Below are 10785 nucleotides of genomic sequence, written 5' to 3'. Positions count from 1 at the left end.
TGGTGTTGATGAAGAAGCCCTCCGTATCCGAATCCCCCCTCCGGCAGGGCACAAGAACGTGCCCGAGATGAGATCTTGCGGAGACAGAAGCTTGCAGCGTCGGAAAAGTATTTTCGTGGATCGCTCGCGCAGTTTTGTAATTTTTCTAAATTTATAGGCGGTCGGAAAAGTTTGACAAGAAAATGGCAAACGAAAAAGGAAAACGAAAAAGGCAAATATTTTTGTAAATTTTTGTTTTTCAGAAGTGGGGGATAGGAAAACGAGAGGCAAAAAAGAGTAAATGCAAGAGATGAGTTTGCGACACTTACTTGGATGAGTTCTTGACTTGATCCTCCCCGGCAATGACGCCAGAAATCCTTGTGCTTCCTCTTGAGCTTGCGTTGGTTTTTCCCTTGAAGAGTAAAGGGTGATGCAGCACATGAGCAGTAAGTATTTCCCTCAGTTTGAAAACCAAGGTATCAATCCAGTAGGAGAATCGCGTCAAGTCCAGAGTACCTGTGCAAACACAAAAGAGCTTGCACCCAATGCTATAAACGGGTGGTCAATCCCTTCAAGATTGATTGCAAAGTGAGATCTGAAGGCGGAAATTGCAACGAAGTAAAAGAGTAAGGTTGAAAATATGGTGTAAAGTAGACCCGCGGGCTATAGAGTTCACTAGAGGCTTCTCTCAAAATAGCAAATATTACGGTGGGTGAACAAATTACTGTCGAGCAATTGATAGAACCACGCAAAGTCATGACGATATCTAAGGCAATGATCATACATATAGGCATCACGTCCGAGACAAGTAGACCAATACTTTCTGCATCTACTACTATTACTCCACACATCAATCGCTATCTAGCATGCATCTAGTGTATTGAGTTCATGACAAACAGAGTAACGCTTTAAGCAAGATTACATGATGTAGAGGGATAAACTCAAACCAACGATGAAAACCCCATCTTTTTACCCTTGATGTCAACAACACGATGCGTGCCTCGCTACCCCTTCTGTCACTGGGTGAGGTCACCACATGGTATGAACCCAAAACCGAGCACTTCTCCCATTGCAAGAATCATAGATCAAGTTGGCCAAACAAAACCCACAACTCGAAGAAAATTACAAGGATATGAAATCATGCATATAAGAGATCAGAAGAAACTCAAATAAGATTCATAGATAATCTGATCATAAATCCATAATTCATCAGATCTCGACAAACACACCGCAAAAGAAGATTACATCGCATAGATCCCCATGAAGACATGGAGAACTTTGTATTGAAGATCCAAGAGAGGGAAGAAGCCATCTAGCTACTAGCTATGGACCCGAAGGTCTATGGTGAACTACTCACGCATCATCGGAGAGGTCATGGTGTTGATGAAGAAGCCCTCCGTATTCGAATCCCCCCTCCGGCAGGGCACCAGAACTTGCCCCAGCTGGGATCTTGTGGAGACAGAAGCTTGCGGCGGCGGAAAAGTTTTTTTGTGGATCTCTCGCGCAGTTTTGAAATTTTTCTGAATTTATAGGCGGAAGAGGTAGGGCAGACGTGCCACAGGGGGACCACAAGCCTGCTAGGTGCGGGCCCCTTGGCCTCGCCTAGGGGGCTTGTGGGGTCCCCTGCTGGCCCCTGCCTTGGTTCTCAAGTCTGGCGCGTATCTTCTGTCCCGGAAAAAAATCTTTTCGGAAGTTTTATTCCATTTGGACACCGTTTAAAATCCTCCTCTGAAAAGGGTCAAAAACATGGAAAAAACAGGAACTGGCACTTGGCACTGAGTTAATAAGTTAGTCCCAAAAAAAGATATAAAAGGCATACAAAACATCCAAAGTTTGACAAGATAATAACATGGAACTATCAAAAATTATAGATACGTTGGAGATGTATCAATCCCCCTCCGGCAGGGCACCAGAACATGCCCCAGATGGGATTTTGCGGAGAGAGAAGCTTGCGGCGGCGGAAAAGTATTTTCGTGGATCTCTCTCACAGTATTGGAATTTTTAGGAATTTATAGGCGGAAGAGGTAGGGTAGACGAGCCATAGGGGGCCCACAAGCCTGCTAGGCGCGGGCCCCTCTGGTCGCGCCTAGGGGGCTTGTGGGGTCCCCTGATGGCCCGTGCCTTGGTTCTCACGTCCCGTGCGTATCTTCTGTTCCGGAAAAAATCTTTTCGGAAGTTTTATTCCGTTTGGACACCGTTTAAGATCCTCCTCTGAAAAGGGTCAACAACACGGAAAAACAGGAACTGGCACTTGGCACTGAGTTAATAAGTTAGTCCAAAAAAAAGATATAAAAGGCATAAAAAACATTCGAAGTTTGACAAGATAATAGCATGGAACCATGAAAAATTATAGATACGTTGGAGACGTATCAGGGACCCACATGAACGTGGGTAGTGGGGGCAAGGTCCCACACCCCTGGTCAAGGCACACCAAGACCCCCCTTAGAAGGAATAAGATCATATCCCGAAAGGGATAAGATCAATATCACTAAAAAGGGGGAATAAAAATAGGTGGGGAAGGGAAAGAATGAGATTTCTTTCCTCCCACCTTTGCCAACGCCCCAATGTACTTGGAGGGAAAAAACCAGCCCCTCCACCCCTATATATAGTGGGGATGTGCATGGGAGCCTCATCCCTTGCCCCTGGAGCAGCCCTCCCCCTTGTACACCTCCTCCTCCTTCGTAGTGCTCAGCGAAGCCTTGGCGGAGTACCACGAGCTTCACTTCCACCACGCCATTGTGCTGCCGGAGCTCTCCCTCAACTTATCCTCCCCCTTGCTGGATCAAGAAGGAGGAGACGTCCCCGGGCTGTACGTGTGTTGAACGCGGAGGCGCCGTTCGTTCGACGCTTGGATCAGATCTTCCGCGATTTGAATCGCAGCGAGTACGACTCCATCGAACGTGTTCTTTGCACCACTTCCGCCTAGCGATCTTCAAGGGTGTGAAGATGCACTCCCTCTCTCTCGTTGCTAGCATCTCCTATATTGATCTTGGTGACACGTAGGATTTTTTTTTGAATTATTACTACGTTCCCCAACAGATTTGGTATAATTAGAAACACTAAGTTTGTATCACATTATAACGAATCGATGGAGGTCAGACTTGTACATGAAATCATTATCATGTATTTCTACTCTTTAAACCTAGAACAGATGGAGCAACATTGCACAAGGCTTAAGCACCTTTGTTCAAAATTACAGTTTTGTGTGGCATTTTACTAGGAAGTGCTTTAAAACCTTTTCAAGATTTTAAAGAGTTGATGATGCTCAACCCTGCAAAAATCACCTTTTAACACGAACAACTCCTCGGTGAACTAAGTTGCATAATACACTATTGATCATAATGTCCTTCCTGCAATGAACCAGTAAACATAGCTCAAATAAGATATGCTTGAACTGTGCATGAACTGGAAGGATGAAACATAGCTTCAACATTTTATATAAAAAATTTGAAAGATAGCCAAGTGGATCTTTTATCATTAATGAAAAAAAGATGCTTCTCGCGAAGAAGAGAAAAAATTATTGTGTCGACAAAGAAAGAGATGGTGACTGCCCACTCGATCAAGGCATCCAACTTTATAGTAAATTACAACATCAACAATCGGACTACAAACATTCTATACAATCAGACAAGAAGTGTCATTCTGTTTTTCCTTATTTTGTGGAAAATTTAGACCTTGACATCCCAGATCTAGGTAGCGTTATAATGGAGTGTGAGATAAATAATAACCCGAAACATATATTTTTCTTCATTCTACATAGCAGGAAATATGATCAAGTAATAATGAATACAAAGAAAAAATGCCTTCATTACACATATAGATACATGTCAGTTTTGGTGCAAGTAATGTTGGTGCTAGTGTGCTAGTAATTTGTATTCACTAAGTAAGCTGACACAACTAACATTTTAAAGAAATAATAACAAGTTATCCTGAGAAAGAGCCTACGAAAAATTGTAGAATAATGTTGAGTCCTTAATAAGTGTACAAGTAATGGACGTGTGTGTATATAACTACTACTAACATGTTGCTGCATATCATGAGGATATGAATCATGTTACGTTCATGAACCCAATTTTGACTAACATGGTGTCACCAATAGCTTCATATAGTAGAGTGTTTTATAGGTCTATGGGAGGAACACTAATGGCATAATTATCCTAACACACCAAGGAATAAAATTTAAAATTGACAAAATTCAGAAGTGATTATCAGTAGAACAGAAGCAATTATCTTGGGAGAAGCTTCAGCTGCAACAAATTCAACATAACCAATATCATGGGGAACAACACAAATATCTAGGCAGTCTAGGCTCATACTCGAAATATGGTATCCTATTCTACTGATGTAGTTGCAAATACATGAAAACTGTTCATCTGACATACACATATTCTAGCATTAATCTCCATGAAGAATGTGACTACACAATAGATATTCCTATAATTTGGAATATTCTAAAATGGCACCACTACATCTAAATATTTCCAAAAATATACTTTCTATAGATCAATCGATTCAAGGTCACTAGAATCAAGCAACAAAATTAGATATGCTTATGGAACAAACAACATGAAATTAATAACTACTTGATGGTTGAAGTATCAATTTTTACCTTTCACGAAATTACTAACTATTAGCACACTTGTCACGAGATCAAATTTATAATAAATCTTTATATTGTCAAATGACTATATACCCAAACTCATCCATACAAGAACATTTTCCATTTCCCACGAATAAGTTTAATTATTATGGAAGAAAATGTCACCATGTTAGTAAATCACCTATAACCCGAATTTATTGCATGCTTTCAGGTGGGAAGAACATCATCTATATGTTCACGCCGCTCAAATGCAACCTTGGGAGCTTGTGAAACAATGCTTATATGACATTTATTTCGCCGTCATCCTAAGAAAAGAGGAGCTCAACCTCAAGGGTTACGATCATTCAAAGGCAACTTCATTCATGGTAGCGTTTGTGAGGGCAGCCATTTGGGCTTCCTTTTCTTTTTTAACTTTTCGTTTTTAGTTAGAGAGTGATGAGTGTAGTGCCCAAAGGGCTATGATTAAGCTCAGATAGGGTAAACTGTAAATATAATGCAGGGATAGTTTCTATGTAAAAAATCGAGTGTGGATGTAGATGATCATAACGTGACATCGATACTTTATAAGTAAGTATAAGACATTGTGAGGCATCCGACAATATCAAGTTCATACAAATATCTATGTGATCAAAATTTAATTGAGATGCATAAATGCAAGTATAGAGTTCTCAAGTATGTTTGACAACTGACCCGCACTTTGGTGCATCTTTACCGGTATGTAGGAGATCCATATGTTAAACATGCATCGGTGTCCAGTATATTTGATAATGAACTAACCTCACATACTTTCTGGTTGTTATACATTATAGGTGTGAGAAAAACCATGAACATGACCTACCTGAACCATAAACCATTAGCCAACTATGCTTTGAAGAAAATTCCCAAGAAAACAAGGTCTAAAGATATTATAGGCAGATTACGTATGCTAAAATGTCGTATTTTGTAGAGAAATGAGAGAACGATGTTCATTGTGTACTTGCAACAACATCATGTTAGAATTATGCATTGTAGTAACAAATATAGCAACTTTCTAATGGTCACTTCTATGTGAATTAACCCTTTTTGACATGGCTTTTCCACTAAAAGGACATAAATAATAAAAATATATAGAAAATGTTGATTTATGTTCTTTATGAAAAATATTAGCTACATATGAATAAGAAGAACTACATGAAAAGGTTTACTACTTTATTCATTAGAAAATATAACAACTTCCCCACACCAAGGACAGGAAAAATAATAAAAAACAATATTAGCTAGATCACAATGCTACTTGTGTAATTGCAGATGAATTTAAGCCAAGATACCCAAGTAAAAAGAAGAACTTGTGATTGAAGTAATATTTACAGGAAGCTAAAATTATGTCTTGTATGTAAAAATGAAATAACACCATATCCCTAACCACCAAACATGGTTTTCGAGGAGGAACAACAGGCTAACCGGCACCTGATTTCATTCAAGATGCACAAGTGTTCTATACTTGCATATGGTTTCATGCACTACAAAAGTGTATACAATATATAGTTATTTATTTGGGCCTAAAAGAGAAACAACAACTAAGCGAATCTATGCTTTGTCTCGATGTGTAAATGTACACAGTCCTATTATTTTTAAAAGATTAAAAGTAAATGTTCTAAACTACAGAAAAGAAATCAAGGGAAAGTTTAGTAGCAACCTGATGAGAGTCGACCTCTAGTTCACGAACATGCCATTTTCTCGTACTATCAGAAGGGAGCATCAAAATCATAATTGTGTAGCTGTTAGTTTTTTTGCCAAAAGTTCAGGAGAATCATTTATTTTTTCCCCAGGCATGGAGGGAAACCATCTATCTAGGCGTTTGAAAGATGCAACAATAGGGCTCTCACAGCAGCCACTTTTGATGGGACATACAACCCTTGAAAAGGGTGGCGCCTCGCTAGCAGACATCGTATGTGGCAAGATTATTGCTCGGTTGCTACTAAAGACTTGATTGATAATAGTATGATGCACTATAAAGAAGGTCCATAAATATTAATGCAATGGTGCCAAAAGCCAAACTTGCATTTATAGGGCTAGTCACTTCAACATTGCTAGAGTCCATAGTTAATTTTGTAACTTAAGAATGCATCCGACAAATAAATGGTGTCTACAAACAAATGATTGTAAATGACAATTGAACAAAAGTATGCTACTTACGGTCTGTCAAAAAATATGAATTGCGTACTATATTTGCTTGTAAGACAAAACATGAAGTAGAGAGAGAACACAACCTGATATTCAGCAAAGAGATACTTATAAGCCTGATGATCAATTAGGAGCTCCTTTCCCTCCTACAGTGCACATACTCCTAGAGAACCAACACAATTTTAATCACAAAAGCAACCCATCTCAGCAGCCATATGATGATGGATCAGTGCTCACTCACATTTACCAGAGGCAAACCATAGAATCACAACTACATGCAAAATCCCAAAGCATATCCTAGCCGACACATTATACATCTCGCCCTAAGTTTTACAAGAAGCTGCACATCCACAAAGAAATCGAGATTAAACCAACTCGTTGCCCACTCAAGCTGTCGGTGGAGAGCACAAGCAATCTAGGAATTCATGGGAGGGGGTTTGAGTGGGAATCACGGGAGCTTACCCATCTCTTGGACGGGGGGCGCCAACCCATGCCGGGGGGGGCGCAGTGGGGTACCGTCGTGGTGGTGCTTTAAGGGCTGCCACAACCAGTCCTCCTCCCTGCCACCCACAATGGCACGCCATTGCTTGTCGTTGCATGTCCTCCTGGGTGGGGCACTAAGATTAAGATGGATTGGGGGCGGTGGGGAGCCACAACCTCCCTTTAGTCATGTGCTGACCTGGGGTTGTGATGGCACCGACGACATGGTCTCGGAGGTCGGAGGAGGAGCACAAAGTTAGGCGGTGGAGGATGGGAACCCCAACGATGGTGGTAGTGGCATCCCAAAACCACGCCCTAGGAATTCCTAGATGGAGGAAGCAGCTGGTTCGAGGGGGAAGTGGTGGCATATTTTTCTTTCCTTGTGTATTTTTTAGTGCAATCTGGTGGTGGTGATGCAAAAAAGATAAAAAATCAAGATGAAGGAAGAGGTGAGACAAAAAAAATGGTGGAACGAAAGCTATCAAGTAGATATTTGGTAGGATGCGTCATGCGACATTAACGGTATTATCCGGCATATGGTAATGTTAGTTAATTTATTTTTGATGACGTATGTAATGATTAATTAAGATGATTGAGTGACTTATGGGAAGGTTAATTAATTTAGATTTGCTCTTTGAAGATTCATTAAAGATTAACTGTGATTGATTCTTTCACATAAAGACATTAGTAAATAACTTATGACCGCATCAAAATTTTGGATTCGTTTAGATTGGTTTTCCATTGTGTGGGAGGTAAAGCAAAAATGCAAGAGGAATAGGATGGTGGAAGGTGATGCAAAAAATACCTACACAAAATAGATGATGATGAAAGAAGGGACGAAAAAACCAATACAAAGGTGGGAAGTGAGACGGAAAAAATCATGGAACGCTGGTTATCAAGTCCCCAATTAGGATTAGAGATTTCTTTGTCATGATTTAGATGCTAATTTCCTTAAAATATGTTATTTTTTTCTCAAAATCTGTTATTTGTTTCCTAAAACAAATTGCACTAATGAGAGGGATCGGTTAATTTGGATAAGTTAGGAAAGTTAGATTAAAATCTATTATTTGTTTCATAAAAACCGTTACTTGTTTCAAAAATATTGCATTAATAAGAGGGATCAATTGATTTGGATAACTTAAAAAAGTTAGACTCGTGATTTGTTATATGTTAGGAAAATCATGGTTTGTAATAAAGACTGAAAATAAAATAAACCGATGAACCAGGATGTGATGGGGTGGTGGGAGGAGAGCCAAAAAAAACCTTACAAAAGTAGGGGTCAAAAAAACCAGGGATGCAATCCTACCAACTAAGCCCTTATGAGTAGAGACTACGTCCCGGACATGCTTTCGGATGGAATTTCCAACACAAGTAAAGTTCCTTCTCAAACTTTACCGCAGGTACGCGATATAATGGGACTTGAAACGTCCGTATATGTTTGGACCATGCTGTATAAATCACTATTATTATCCAACATAAACACATATATGTCCGTTTAGTTGAAATATGGGATAAGTGTTATGAGAAGGGAGTGGTGGGAAATTTAGTCTCACCCCACTAGTTGGAGAGGAGTTATACCTTCTTATAAGAGATTCTCTTCCACATGCACTCCTCCTTCCCCACCAGCCTTGTCACGATACACCGCGAGTTGTGGGATTGAGCCGATCTCATACCTATGCATTTATTTTTGTCGGTCAAGAAAATGTGAGGCTTCGGCCAACCCTAGCCACAAAAGAGAACATATCACATCTGGTCCACGCGCATCACACATGTTGTTCCTTTTGCTACTGCTACTGCTGGCGACTCCATCCCGTTCACCGCATACATAGTTAACGGCAGAGCAGGCCTCCGAAACCCCACCTCTCGGTATCCTGTACGGGAGATAAACAATTAGGCTTTTGGGGAGCATCTCATATGCGACTGCTTGCTGTTTTTTGTTCACATCCACATCATCATTTATGTCTGTAGCTTCATCGTCATCATGTCTTAGCCATTCGAAGCCGTCCATCTCGGCATCGAGAAACTCAAAGCCGAGAAGAAGGCTGCCGAGGACACTGTCTCCGCTGATGTCGCTGCTACGGCCAACTGGCCTACTGAAGCGTATACCACGTTTATCCCGCTTCATCATGTCTTAGCCATTCGAAGCCGTCCATCTCGGCATCGAGAAACTCAAAGCCGAGAAGAAGGCTGCCGAGGACACTGTCTCCGCTGATGTCGCTGCTACGGCCAACTGGCCTACTGAAGCGTATACCATGTTTATCCCGCTTGTGTTTATTTCCTCATGTGCAGTACTAGTGAATTGTGTACATGTGTCTTGTATCTGCCTAGTATGTAATAAAATGATTCAGTATCAATATGTGTTTAATACTGTTTATGCCATGCTCATGATTTATAACTAAATTGAATTAATTGAAGAATTGTTAATATATTCAACACAGTCAACAGTTCGGATGTTCGAATTTCGTTATTCAAAAGACAAACGTGAGGATGCTTTGCCTAAATTTGTACATGCACTTGACCAATCACATGCATTTCTCACTCTTCTCTTTCTTATCCCGACCGCACATGCATGTTCCCCTTTCACATCTCTCCTCTCAACCGGATACTAAATCATAATATCACGCCACAAGCATGATTTCCACCTTTTTTCTCCTCCCAACCAATATTGTTTGTTTAGCATTGCATGACTTCCTCCCACATCATCTCCACATATCACGTCCGAATATAAAATAGGCATATACCAAAGACATTTACAAGTTAGCATTAGAGATGCCCTGATTCGACATAGTGCAGAGTTTTCGCTAAGGGGGGTGATCTGCGCCGGCGCGCCGGTCCAGATTTTCGGCCGGCCGCGCGCGGGCCGCAGGATCTACCAGCCCCGTGTCGTCCGCACCGTTGGATCCGCATGCAACATTTTTCTCCTTATGCAGCAAAATTTCGATGTTATGCAGCAATTTTTTCAACGGTTGGAACAAAAAACAAAATTTGTAGCAAAAAAATATCTATGTGATCGTAGCAAAAAAAGAAGCTGATGGTACGTGGTAGCAAAAGTCAAACGCCGGTTGTAACAAAAATTTACGTGACGTGTATGCAACTTTTTAGTGAACGGTTGCAGCAAAACATGATGCGCTTGTAGCAAAAATTAACACGGTTGTAGCAAAATGTAAAAAAACATCAATTGTAACAAAAAATCCGACGAACTAGAGTTGCAACCAAACGTATATGCAACTTTTTTACTAAGACAAAATATAGTAAAAAAACGCTTGCAGCAAAAATGACACAGGTTGCAACATATTTAGACGAAAAATGTTGCATCCATTGACCGGAGAAGCACGCGGATGGTAAAAATGTTGCAAGGTCCCGCGCGCGCTAGTAGGTGATCGGCGCATCGGTTTGACCGGCGCGCGGGTAGAAAACGATTCCCTTTCGCTAATGTTTCCAGACGCACATCGTATGTTGCACTCAGCCCCGTCCACACCTCGTGCAAATGTTTCGTCGCACTGACCACGTTCAGCAAGCGAACCAAAAGCATCCTATGTTCGCAGCAGCTGCATTCCAACGCG

This window comes from Hordeum vulgare, chromosome 4H (assembly GCF_904849725.1).
Source record: "Hordeum vulgare subsp. vulgare chromosome 4H, MorexV3_pseudomolecules_assembly, whole genome shotgun sequence".
Classification (NCBI taxonomy): Eukaryota; Viridiplantae; Streptophyta; class Magnoliopsida; order Poales; family Poaceae; genus Hordeum; species Hordeum vulgare.
Note: the sequence above shows the minus strand (reverse complement) of the source record.